Raw genomic sequence first — 14,561 nt, 5'->3', positions numbered from 1 at the left:
AAGAGAGGGGGGAAGCAGGCTCCCTGCCAAGAAGAGAGCCCGATGCGGGGCTCGATCTCAGGACCCTGAGATCATGACCTGAGCCGAAGGCAGAGGCTTAACCCACTGAGCCACCCAGGTGCCCCAAGAATACTTTTTTTTAAAATCAATGCATTTTATTCTTGGCTTTATTGATACATATGGTAGAATACAGTTAAGTATTGCTGACCCAGAGAACTTTCTCCCCCTCTTAGGGGAGAGAGCATATATTAGTTAAGAACATAGATGTTGCATTAAACAGAGTAAACAGAGCTGGGTTCAAATCCCTGGCACTGCCTCATATAGGATATGTGGCCCTTGGTAATTTTATTAACCTGTCTAAGCTCATTTTGCCTCCAATAAATTAAAAACGACTAACAGTTGGGGCGCCTGGGTGGCTCAGTCAGTTAAGCATCTGCCATCAGCTCAGGTCATGATCCCAGAGTCCTGGGATCGAGCCCCACATCGGGCTCCCAGCTCCATGGGGAGTCTCCTTTTCCCTCTGCTCCTCACCCCCTTGTGCTTTCTCTCAAGTAATAAAATCTTTTAAAACAAAACGAAAAACTGAGGGTTGTGAAGATTAACTGAGCTACAGGGAGTCAAAGTCCTTGGTGTTGGTGGAGGAGATCACTTGGTGCTTGGTACCGGCTAACTTGGTTAGTATTTCAGGCGCCCTCTCTCGTCTCTCCTCTGATCAGTTTGTATTGATGTTCACGTGTAACTCTCAGAGGCTCATCTTGTTTCTCTTAATTCCAGATTCCAGGAAGTTGCCCTGTGTGGTTCCGAGGGGCGAAACACAGGGTCCCCAGTGCAGCTAACTACTCATTATCTCCTCTGCCTTTGAGGCAGTCATGTTGCGAGACCACCCAGTGCTAGTTTCTGCTCCCATCTGTGTGCACTGTCGACCACTCCACTGCTCTGAACCAGGGTGAAAGTGGGGGCTTCCTCCGTGAAGGCACAGGCTCTCTCTGGCTCCTTATGTGACTCTATCCATGTTCTGCCCCTTTCTGCTGCCCAGGTATGTGTACTATAAACACGTTATACACCAGTCACATAAGTCAGTGCTTCTGGGAAATTCAAATGATACAGAAGAAAGTAAATTGTTTACTCTTGCAACCACACTAATTGTGGCTTTTAAAATGTTTATCGTTTTAGCCTTCTTTCTATGCATTTATATACTTACTATTTTTAAAAAATGACATTATTTTTTGACCACCTGCCTTTTCAACTTAAAATCTCTTAATTTTTTCGTGTCAGTGCATAGAACTGTATCAGATTCTCCAAAATCTTTGTGTACTTGCCATAGATGGATGAATCGATATCTCCCTTAGGAGTATTGATGATTGGAGCGCCTGGGTGGCTCAATGGGTTAGAGCCTCTGCCTTGGGCTTAGGTCATGATCTCAGGGTTTTGGGATCAAGCCCCACATTGGGTCTCTGCTTGGTGGGGAGCCTGCTTCCTTCTCTCTCTCTGCCTGCCTCTCTGCCTACTTGTGATCTCTGTCTGTCAAATAAATAAATAAATAAAAACTAAAAAAAAAAAGAGTATTAATGATTAATTAGCTTTCTAGTTTTTTAATATTAAGAAGGTTTAAGTGAATATTTTTGGTTCAAAAGGCATGTGCTCCATTAACATTTTGATAGATATGGCCCACCTGTACTCTTAAAAACTATAGTACTATATACTCCTATCAAGAATGTGTAAGAAGGCATATTTCCCTATATAGTCAGTGATACTGGATCTTACTTAATTTTATTAATTTTATTTTTAAAGATTTTATTTATTTACTTGACAGAGAGAGACACAGTGAGAGAGGGAACACAAGCAGGGGGAGTGGGAGAGGGAGACGCAGACTCCCTTGCTGAGCGGAGAGCCCGATGCGGGGTTCCATCCCAGGACCCTGGGATCATGACCTGAGCCAAAGGCAGATGCTTAACGAATGAGCCACCCAGGCGTCCCTTAATTTTATTGATTTTTTAATGATTTGATGGATAAGCATCTCCTTATTTTAACTTACGTCTCCTGATAGTGAGATTGCGTAGTCAAAGGAAGAAGCAGACTCCCTGCTGAGGCAATGTGGGACTGGACCCTGAGACCCTGGGATCAGGACCTGAGCTAAAGGCCGTGGATTAACCCACTGAGCCACCCAGGTGCCCCCAGCCCCCGCCTTCAGGACATTTGTACATGAATCACAAATACTTAGTTATACCTTAGAAAATACTTAGATATACCTTAGAAAATCATATTGGGCATTATTTAGCTAAGTGCTAAATTTTGTTAAAGAAAAAAATGGTATCAAACTAGGTTGAGAGGGTGGTGCCTGGTTGGCTCAGTTGGTTAAGACTCTGCCTTCAGTTTAGGTCCTGGGATTGAGCCCCTAAACCAAGCTCATTGTTCAGCAGTGAATCTGCTTCTGTCTCCTTCTCCCTCTACCCCTGCTCATTCTCTCTCTCTTTCAAATAAAAAAAATCTTAAAAAAAAAAAAAAAAGGAGCTAGGTCAGTGGAACTGGGTGGCTCAGTCACATAAGTGTCCAACTCTTGATTTCAGCTCAGGTCATGTTCTCAGGTTGTGAGATAGAGCCCCACATTGGACTCTGCACTCAGCGGGGAGTTTTTGCTTCTCTCCCTCTCCCTCAGCCCCTCCCTGTGCTCACACCCTGTCTCTCTTGCCCTCTCTCAAGTAAATAGATAACTCTTCAAAAAAAAAAAAAAAACCCAAAAAACCCCCCAAACAACTAGGTAAACAGAGTATGTATATTAGTACTTGGTAGGGGTTCTGGGCATAGTGGGCAACTTGAATTGGAAGGTAGAGTCTGAGAAAATTTAGTTAAGAGGTTACAGGACCTTTATGAATTACATATTTCTGCATAACAACCCCAAAACTTAGTGGCTTAAAAAATACCTATTTATTTAAACTCATAATATTGCAGTTTGAGTGTTGGTTTGGTTAAACTGGGCACTTCTGGTGTAGGATGAGATTGGCTAATCCTGGTTAGGCTTGCTTATGCATGTGTAGTCAGCCGACAGGTTGCCTGGGCTTACCGGTTTATGCCAGCCATATCTGGGACAGCCAGAATGATTGGGCCTGTTTGCCACATGGATTCTCAATCTCTAATAGGCTAGCTTGGGTCTGTTCCCATGGTGGGTACAGTTGGAGGATGGAAGCTGCAAAGCCTTTTGAGCCCTACCTATCCTCAGGATTGGTATATTGCCATTTTTGTGCACTTTATGGGCCTGAGCTACAAGACGACTCCAGATTCAAGGGGTTGAAAAATATGCTATACCTCTCTATGGGAGGTGCTAAAATATTATGGCCATTTTTACAGTCTACTGTAGAACTCTGTTTGATGAGTGAATTTAATCCTTGGAATTTTGTGTGATGATCGTGGTCAGAATTTCTCTCTGACAAGGTCAGCTAGAAATACAAATAGCAATAGAGTAGAAGCCTGAATATGAATGACTTTTTTCCCCTCTTGGCCAAACTTGGATTGGCTTTTTAGGGAATCTTTCTTTCATCTTGTTTTAAATGGAACGATGAGGAATAGGGATACCTAGATTTCTAGACGTGGCCATGATGATCTATGATAATTTTGCCCTGATACTCTTTATAAAAAACATACTGCTTGGGTGAAGGAGATGTGGTATCTAGTTGCGCAGTGATGGCCATGATCGTGAAGACAAAGCATTAACTAAAAAAGCCATGCATCACATTTCTTCCCATTCGTTAAAAGAGCCAGTTTCTAGTCTTGATTTCTATTATTCATCTCTGTTTTCAAATTAGTTGACTTCGCGGGTGCCTGCGTGGCTCAGTTGGTTGAGTGACTGCCTTCGGCTCAGGTCATGATCCCGGACTTCCAGGATCGAGTCCCGCATTGGGTTCCCAGCTCCTTGGGGAGTCTTCTTCTCCCTCTGACCTTCTCCTCTCTCATGTTCTCTCTCACTCATTCTCTCTCAAATAAATAAATAAAATCTTAAAAAAAAATTAGTTGACTTCGCAACTAATTTTAAAAGATTGGTTTAAAAGATTGGTATAATTGCTCTTACTTTGGTCTTGTAGAAACAGTTCTAGAAGTTAGATCAATTTTTGTGTTTACTTTTTCCAGCTAAGGGGAAGTGGCCAGTAAGTCCTTTCTCTAAACTTCTCTCCCTTCTAGTGATAATGGTAGCTACTTGGTTCAGGCATAGCCAAATTTCAAATGTTGGTTCATGTCTTAGTTAATAAAAGAATAGTCTCTGCCAAACATTTAACTCAGAATGAAGCATGAATGATATCAGGGTGTAACCTAAAATACCATATGTAAACATGGTACTTTAAAAAGACTTAAGGTTATTCTCCATTGTTTGTAGTTCTTCCTTTCTTAAGGAGCAGAAGCACATTGAGATTTCTATATATTTACACATAAAAGCCCAATTTCCCTATGATACTTGTGCATGTACAAAATGATGCTAAATAAAATAAATATGCTGTTAGGTAGAGGAATGGTGTATTATTGTGGATTTGCCCCTCAATGCTAGAGCCAGAATCTTGTTTGAATTAGAAGGACATCTGCTAAATTAAGGTGCCTTACAGAGAGGTATAAGGCTAAAGCTTTCAGCAGTCCATGCTATCTTTATTGAGAGACATATTTATATCTTCCAGACTAGCAATTAATCACTCAGTAGGGTTTTTCTTTGGGGGGATGTCGTGTGCTCATAGAGAATCTTTTTGTACTTCCAGGAACCACAAAGCATGGGCACAATTAAAATGCTGATTTAATTTATTACATTGAGGCATGGAATGAGAATCTTTAAATGATGTTGACAGGGCCAGAATTTCAGAACCACCTTTTTAAAAATAGAAAACAAATGCCTACCCCGTAAATTAAATTATATTAATAACATGTTTCTGTAAGTTGCTTGGAAGCAAAATAAAGCTCTTGACATTAATTAAAATTTGAAGATGTATCATTTATTGTTAATGTGCAGTCTTTGTTAGGGGAAATATATTTCAATGGGATCTATTTATGAAAATTAAATGGGGGAAAATTGCCTATTGAGCAAATGTCGCTTAATAAGGCTGCTTTTCTTAGAAATGTGAATTCTTAAGTAAGTAAAATGTTTTAATATGCCAATAATGGTTTCTATTTTTGATCCTCTCAAATTGTCTTTGTTACTTGAATTTAGATATTTCCATACAGAATTCTGTTGTCAGGGGGCTTATAAACTCTAAAAACTAAGATAGCTTTCATGTATTTTGGGGTGTTGGGTAACATGTATTTGCAAAGAAAATTTTTTCTGAAATCAGTGTGGTTGGGTAGTTGGACCTCCTCCAAATACCTCAGTAGGACCAGAAGCCAAAGGATCCCATTCACAGCCTCTAACTAGCTCCCCTCTAATGAATGCTGTGTTATATGTCTTGAAATGACACTATCCTGGTTTCACACAAACTAGAAGGTGCCATGAGATAAAAGGATGGTCGTTTGCCCTGCTGTCCATGGCCAGGAGGAGCTAATAGAGTTGCCTCTATGCAGACCTCACGTGCGGACAGTATTCTGAAAAGCAACACATCTCCACTGTTGTAGGGGAAGGTGGTTTCTTATCCTGGTTTAAATTTTGTTTTCTTCTAACACTGGGACAGAAGCATTTGACTTGGGCTTTCAGAGTTGATATGGAATAAAGCTTTTAGATAATGTTATAATGATGTGTTCTTCAGTGGATGAAATAAACCTTAAATGATACGTATTGTTCCTTAACCCCCATTGCTGTCATTTTTGTGGACCTTGATAGTGTAGTTACAGAGTGGGAATTAATCAATCCCTGTTGGGTCTTGAGAGCAAGTGTGAGTGGGGGAAGGGGGAGAGGGAGAAGCAGACTGTGCTGGGCAGGGAGCTTAATGAGGGGGCTGGATCCCAGGACCCTGGGATCATGACCTGAGCCAAAGGCAGATGCTTAACTGACTGAGCCACCCAGGCACCCCTGATCTTGATAATTCTAAAGAGAGTAGCACAAATTGGATGAAAGAAATGGAGTAGTTTGTCTAAGTCTGTTCTCCCACTGGTTAAAATTTAAGCAGTCACAATGAAGTCATTATTTATTTTATGAACATTTAGGTGGTATGAATTTCCTTCTGGGAAATGTTCCTATTTTTGTGGAAAAAAACTCCTTGAATTCTGTACTAAATAACAAACCTTTGTTGATATTATTTTTCCTCCTCCCTTTACTTGTCTCCCACATCTATTTAATCACCAATTCCTGTGGCTTCTACTCTTTAGTATCTAAATGTTAGGCTCCTTACTCCTCCTCCCCAACAGGCTCCCAAACTGTGGTCACTGCAAATATTGATTTGTTTATCTGTCTGCCTACTAGGCTGTAAACTCTTTGAGGATATGAATCACATTTTATTTGACTTGGCCACCGTGTCTGGCACATACTAAGTAATCTGTATATATTTAATGTATAAATGAAGGCTTTTATGTAAACAGTTCAGTCATTCTCAACTGGGGGTGGAGGTGACTTTGGCGGCCTGCTACCCCAAAAAAGGATTTGGCAATGTCTAGTTACGTTTCTGACTGTTATACTGTGATGTGTATATGTGTGTGTGTGTGTGTGTGTGTGTTATGTGTATGTGTGTACATGCTCCTGGCATCTGGTGGGTAGAGACCAGACATGTTGCTAGTGTCCTGCAATATACAGAATTGCAACAAAGAATTGCCAGGCCCAAAATATCCGTGCCAAGGTTGAGAGACGTTATTATAATTTTTCAGAATCTCTCAGGTAGACGAATGTATAGTAGGAGTTTATCTAGATAAGAGAAAACACACTTGGAGAGACTAAATTACTATTCCAAGTCTGCCCAGCTTAAGATAATGGTAGAAACAGGCAGCGAACCTCAGGCCCAGGAGTCCACATCTAGATAGTAATCAATATATAATTTCAATTATTTAGATGATTATTATGATTTTTAACTTTAATTACCTGAACAATTGCCTTAGATTTTAGCCTTGGAAATCTGTCCATGTTCTACTTGAGTGTAATCATCAAAATTAAGGTAGAAACGATTTGGGTACTCATTTGAAAGTTATTGCTCATGGAAATTCCTTTAGATCATATAAAAAATACTTGAATTTCTGAGTGCCTGGGTGGCTCAGTTGGTTAAGTGTGGGACTCTTAATTTCAGTTCAGGTCATGATCTTGTGGTCGTGAGATTGAACCCCATGTCGGGCTCCATGCTGGGTGGTGCAGAGCCTTCTTACGATTCTCTCTCTCCCTCTCCCCCACACCCCCCTGTCTCAAAACACAGAAAAAACAAAACTGAAAAACTTGAATGTTCTAGGTTTATATCTTCCCACAGAGAGTGAATTTCTTTAGTGAAGTGACTCAGTTCATGTAGGAATCTTACTATAGTTCTGAAAGATTAACAAATATTAAATATTTTTATATTACTAAAATTAAGACCTGGAATGCCTTAACTAGTCATTAGGTATTTTGCACTAATCCCTGATTAATTTCTGATAAATGTAGTACCCATGTACATTCTGTGATTGCCCTGATCACAGCTGCTTCAAGTGCTTGAAGCTGTGTATCACATGAGTTAGGGTTTAGAATAAAACTTTGGAAGGGGCACCTGGGTGGCTCAGTGGGTTAAGCCTCTGCCTTGGGCTCAGGTCATGATCCCAGGGTCCTGGGATCGAGCCCTGCATCGGGCTCTCTGCTCGGCTGGGAGCCTGCTTCCTCCTCTCTCTCTCTGCCTGCCTGTCTGCCTACTTGTGATCTCTGTCAAATAAATAAATAAAATCTTTAAAATAATAATAATAATAATAATAATAAAAAAAGAATAAAACTCTGGTGTGCCAGTACCCAGGCCACTCTATATTGTTTGGCCGTTGCCTCTCTAGAAATAGCAGAGATAGAACATGAAGGATATAGATGGGAACAACTGAAGTGGTCAAGGGGAAAAAACAGTTGATTTAAACAAGAGATAGAAGTTCTGGTGTGCAAGGATGTTTCCAGCGTACAAGATTGAGAGAGAAACAAAGATATTTAAGACACGGTCTCTCTCCTTAAGGAGTACTAAATTAGTAAATGAGGTTATGTATCTATCAAAATTAGGAAGACAAGACAGCATAAGGGTCAATGAATGGGAATAGCAGGCAATATGGAAAATGAGAAATATTTCATATTGGTTAAGTCTGAGATGGAATTAACCAGTAAAAGATCAACATGTATCATTTGGATCTTTCGCAGTTAGAAATTTAAGGTTTGAGTATTGGTTAAAATAATATTTCATAGTAAATTATTCTACATAGTATTTTCTTTTTTTTTTTTTAGTATTTTCTTTTTTATGTTAACAAAATAAAACTTCTGAAATCTCTGTCCACATCTTCCTGATAACTCAATGTTTTTCAAAAAGTAAATATTGTTATGGAAAGATTTTATTTACTATTTATAATTTTTTCTGTTCTATCAATTTTTTTGACATTTGTAGGAGCTGAATTTTCTTGCATTCCTTAGGACTCTGGGCTACATGGCAAAAGAATTATAAGCACTTTCTAAATAAAATTCCTTAAAGCCACTTGAAGTAGAATTTAAAGAATATTGAGAAGAAAATAAAACGTGTATATCCGTCCTGACTTCGAATGTCATCCTTGACTTTGCATATAAACTGTGGTTTCCTCAAGGTTGGGATGTATGGCTATTCAAAAACTGCGGAGTCAAAATGATGAAAAGTTAGTCTTTTTCAAATTAATTATTTTTGTGAGAGGTCGGGAAGGGGAAGAGGGAAGGAGAGAGGGAACTAGAGAATCTTAAGCAGGCTCTACCCCAGGGCCAAATCGGATGCAGGGCTCCATCTCATAAACCTGAGATCACGACCTGAACCCAAATCAAGAGTCTGATGTCCAACACACAGATCGACCCAGGCACCCTGATGAAAAGTTAGTCTTTTTTTTTTTTAATTAAAATATAATGTATTATTTGCCTCAGGGGTACAGGTCTATGAATCATCAGGCTTACACACTTCACAGCACTCACCATAGCACATGCCCTCCCCAATGTCCGTAACCTATCCCTGCCCTCCCCACCCCCAGCAACCCTCAGTTTGTTTAGTGAGATTAAGAGTCTCTTATGGTTTGTCTCCCTCCCAGACCCATTTTGTTTTCATTTTTTCCTTCCGTAGTCCCCTATGACCCCCACGCTGCCTCTCAAATTCCTCATATCAGAGAGATCATATGATAATTGTCTTTCTCTGGTTGGCTTATTTAGCTTAGCTTAATACCCTCTAGTTCCATACATGTCGTTGCAAATGGCAAGATTTTGGTCTTTAATGGCTGCATAATATTCCATTGTATATATATACCACATCTTCTTTATTATCCATTCATCTGTTAATGGACATCTAGGTTCTTTCTGTAGTTTGGCTGTTGTGGACATTGCTGCTATAAACATTCGGGTGCACGTGCCCCTTCAAATCCCTATATTTGTATCTTTAGGGTAAATACGCAGCAGTGCAATTGCTGGGTTGTAGGAAAAGTTAGTCTTAAAGACAGGTTCAGGTATACGTGTTCAAAAAGTTGAAAGAACATAATACAAAATTATACTTCAGATTGTAGTAGAAAGTGTTTGAGAGAAAAGTTTTTGTTAATTGACAGTACTTCTGCTTTATCTTTTAAAATCCAAATTAAGTAAATTAGTAATAGGTTGAACTCTGTTGGCCGGTAATTGGCAGTTTCATAGTTCAACATAACAATGGCTAAATATGCTAGAAATTTAGAACACTCCAATTTTGGAATTGGCAGTTGAGGAAACTTTATGAACACATTAACAAAACACATTATGATTACATTAACGAGAACATCAGCTTTATGGAAAAGTGTGTCCCACCCAAGAATATCAACCTTTACAAAGGTTGAACTGAAGGCAGTTATAATAAGGCAATTTAATAGCTAAGTTATCCATCTGACTCATGGTAGCGTATGATGATATTTCATGTAAAAATTGTAAAGTTAAGAAATTTCAAGTGTACTATAGAAAAAAAACCAGGTAACTTGGTGATTTCATTCCCAAATCTTTAAAAAAAAATCATTCAATCTGGCTTGTTTCAAGTTGTGCATTTAACAGAAATGTTTGAACATATTATTCAAAAAAGCAAAATTAAACAGTCTTTGAGTTGATGTTATTTTACATTGAGGTATTATACAAATATTTTTTTAGCTTATGAAATATAGCAGCTGAAAGGATTAATTTTAAATTTCAGTCAAACATGTCCAAATTGTAAATAGTAGAAACTGAGGTTTCCAGATCATTTGAAATCATTTATTTGGCTGAGTAGAGGAACACGCTATCTCCCTTTAAGTAGAACTGGTGTCAGGCATAACTGTGAGGTTATTTTCCATTTTATTCCAGACTTTTTATGTTGTGTAGTATCTGCTGGTGCCAAAATCCATTTTCAGAAAAAGATCTCTACTCATTCACAGCAGCGTAAAATGTCAGAGGTTTACTTTGTGACCACTTGTTGAAAAAGATGGTGAGGAGACTAGAAGGTATATTACAAAAACTTCACAAAGTTGAAGGTGGCACCATGGTTGTTTGGTGTACAGAAGGGAAGGAAGATAAGAGGTGGGCATGGATAGGAAACTTAAAAGGCTGCTGTAAGGTAATGTACATCAAGGGTGGCACAGAGCATGCTACCTAATACAATGTAATAAGCACAGATGATGAAAGCTGTAACTATAATAACGAGGGAGAAGGACTCAGTGTATGGCTCCCCAAAGAAGAAGAGTAGATAAGTGGAAGATCCCAAGAAGGTAGATTATAGTCTCAAGGGGAAAAAAAAAATAAAACTTGAGTGGGGCTTTGCAAAAATGAAATAAGCCAACCCCAAATAGAACTTTCTAATCATTGGAGTGGTTGTATATAATCCAGATCTGTCGCTCCCAAATCTGGTCACACACTAGAAAATCTGGGGGAAAGGCTTGTCGAAAGTACTCCAGTGGCTGTGATTTAGTAGGTCTGGCTGGGGTTTGGAATTTGTTTTTTTTTTTTTTTTTAAAGATTTTATTTATTTATTTGACAGAGAGAGATTACAAGTAGGCAGAGAGGCAGGCAGAGAGAGAGAGAGAGGAGGAAGCAGGCTCCCTGCTGAGCAGAGAGCCCGATGAGGGACTCGATCCCAGGACCCTGAGATCATGACCTGAGCCGAAGGCAGCGGCTTAACCCACTGAGCCACCCAGGCGCCCCTGGGGTTTGGAATTTGTATTTTTATCAGCACTTGAGGTCCTTTTGATATAGCTGGTCCATGAACATTGGGATATGACTGATCTCATTGATCACTTGATGAGGCCATCGTGCAGCAATTTAGGTATCAGAAGAGTGGGGGGAAATTCAGTTTCATTTCATTAAATATATTTTCAGAGTTTTTTTTTTTAAAATGTATGATTCCTGCTCTCCATGAAATGTTTGGGTAAGAACATTAAAAAACAACAACAACAACAAAATTGTCTTTCCTGGGTGGCTCAGTTGGTTAAACATCTATCTTCAGCTCAGTTCATGTCCCTGGGGTCTTGGAATCAAGTCCTACATTGGGATCCCTGATCAGCGAGGAGCCTGCTTCTCCCTCTCCCTCTGTGTCTTTCCCTGTTCTCTCTCTTTCTCAAATAAATAAATAAAATCTTTAAAAAAATACAACAAAGTTGAAAGAAAATTTGAAAGTAATCACCCATGTACCTACTACCTAGTTCTTCTTAACAATATATTACTATGCTTGTTTTTAACACATTTATTTTGAGGTAAAGGTTATATATACAAGGAAACACAAGCTTAAGTTATTCTGTGACAGATGCATGTACCTCTGTATCCAAATCCCTTTCAAAATGTAGAACACTATCTATAACCTCAGACAGTTCCCAGGCAGTCTCCAATCCCCATTCTCTTCTCATCCCAACAAGGGAGCCACTTTTGTGATTATTTTCCACTATAGATTAGTTTGGGCTAGTCTACATCTTCATACAAATGGTATCACCCACTATGGGTCTTTTGTGTAAGCATTGTTCCACTGAACACATTTTTGAGATTCATCCACATGTATCATGTATTGCTGAGAAATAACTAAATAACTAATATGTTTTAGTGTCTGCAGTGAGCTAGGCAAAGTGTTGATGTTGGGCTCACAGTGTTGAGCTAAAGCACCCTTGATCCCTACTCAGGTGCCCTCAGTTTAAGAGGTGAAGACTTTTAAGATTCTGTCCAAACTTAGGATGTGTGATATTAGAGACAGCTTATATGCAGGTATTCTATGAACCTTTGAGCAAGCTTCTGTTGAAGCAGCTTAGGATATTTAGACTTGAGGGCTTCAGTTTTCCTGATTTCCTATTCCTTCGTAGTTAGTTACAGAGGGAACTAAATCAAACAGTTAAAAATAAACTGGCTCACCAGTGAATAATCATAGTTCTATGTATATCTATTTTTATGGACAGCTTCTATTTGACCAAGGAAAAGCAGAGACTTACTGTTTCCTCTGGAGAACAAGGGGTAGGCAATATTTGATCAGATTTCTCTTAGCAAAGTGAAGTAGAGTTGGAGTAATTATTGAGGGTTTCCTAAACTTAGAAAATTATAAATGACCTAAGTGATTTAGAAGCAAAGGATCCAGGGGCACTTGGGTGGCTCAGTGGGTTGGGCCTCTGCCTTTAGCCTGGGTTGTGATCTCAGGGTCCTGGGATCGAGCCCCGCATCGGGCTCTCTGCTCAGCAGGGAGCCTGCTTTCCCTTGTCTCTCTGCCTGCCTCTCTGCCTGCTTGTGATCTCTCTCTCTCTGTCAAATGAATAAATAAAATCTTAAACAAAAAAAAAAACATTTATTAGAAGCAAAGGATCCAGGTAATCATCCTTATCTCAGAAACTTACACTTTAAGCTTTCTCACTGGAAGGCTTAGATTCTGAAAATACTAGCAGATTGAAGAAGAAAGTGGTAATATGTTGTGAATCTAGGTTTATGTATGAATGTTGTTGAAATAGCAGAATCCGTGAACTATATGGAAGTGCTATCTATGATAGCGTCTATGTGTGAGGCCGAATGTGCCTCCCCCCTTTTATCCATGTGAATGATTGCTAGGACAAGGACTCTGGAGTCTTGATTAGGGAGGATGAAATATGCATAGAAACAAACAGGTGAGGTTCATGAGTACTAAGAAAATTGAAAGGTGAGATGAGGTTCAAAGTATATATCAAGTTGGGCCATTAAAGGGGACATTGGAGATGGAGACACAGTTGATCCTCATTCACAAATTTGTAATCTGCGAATAATTTGCCTATTTGCTAAAATTTACGTGCAACCCCTAAACCAATACTTGTAGCATTTGTGCAGCTATTTGTGGACATGCACAGATTGATGAAAAGTTTGAATCTTCTACATGCACATTCCCGGCTGAGGTAGACTAGGCGGATGCTCTACCTTTGTCTTTCAGTGCTTATAGTGTAGATGTGTGTGCACATGTGCACATGTATGTGGTTTCTGTAGGGCCATGTTTCCTACACTTTGTGCTTTTTGTTGGTGATTGTGCTCTTTAAAATGGCCCCCAATATGGACAGTGGGGAGGGTATGTGCTATGGTGAGTACTGTGAAATGTGTAAGCCTAATGATTCACAGACCTGTACCTCTGGGGCAAATAATACATTATATGTTAATAAAAAAAATCATAAGATGCCCTCCAAATGTATGCTGATGTGCTGTGTAATGTTCTAAGCACAAGAAGGCTGGGATGTGCCTGACAGAGAGAACATGTGTGTTAGATAAGCTCTATTCAGGCATGAGTTACAGTGTGGTTGGCCATGACTTCAATGTTAGTGACTTAACAATATATATTGAATAAGGTGTCCTTAAACATAAAGACAAGAAACAACGTTATACATTGTTGATGAAAATGTGACCAGAAGTTCTCAAGACTCCCAATTCTATATTTCCCTTAGGGGCAATGTTTGCTAATTTAGTGTTTGTGGCAACATTATGGAATATAACTACCATGAACAATGAGAATCACCTATACTATCTTGGGTGGGTCAAAAAATAGATTGGACATTTTAGTGTTTCTCATTTTTAAAGCTCAAATCCTTGGACTTTTCTCCGAAGCACTTATTTTCAAGAGCACACTGGCAAATCCTAGCCTTTAGAGTGGTACTGGTTCTTGTGAAATAATTATTCTGCTTGTATGGAAGATTGGCAGGCTGAACATTCCATTTATTTAAATATTCTGCTAAACTACTTTGGAATTGTGTTCTTTGATGTCATAGACATTTAAGTGAAAATTTACTTCATTTCCCTTAACTTATAACTCTAGTAAAAGAATTATTTATAAACCTGGTAATATGAACTTCTTACTTTGCCTTTATGGTGACATCTGTTTTCAGACCTTTTAAGATCACTCCTTATCTAGAGCCTGACTCCTGGGACTTGAATTAAGAATGTGGCATGCAGCTTATGAAGAAGATTCTAGAAAGCCTGTCTGAACAAATACTGTAATGGTTGGAAGAGCATAGGTTATATACTAGGGAATAAAGTGATGTTGGAGGAA

The sequence above is a fragment of the Neovison vison genome, chromosome 7, assembly GCF_020171115.1.
Source record: "Neovison vison isolate M4711 chromosome 7, ASM_NN_V1, whole genome shotgun sequence".
Lineage (NCBI taxonomy): Eukaryota > Metazoa > Chordata > Mammalia > Carnivora > Mustelidae > Neogale > Neogale vison.
Note: the sequence above shows the minus strand (reverse complement) of the source record.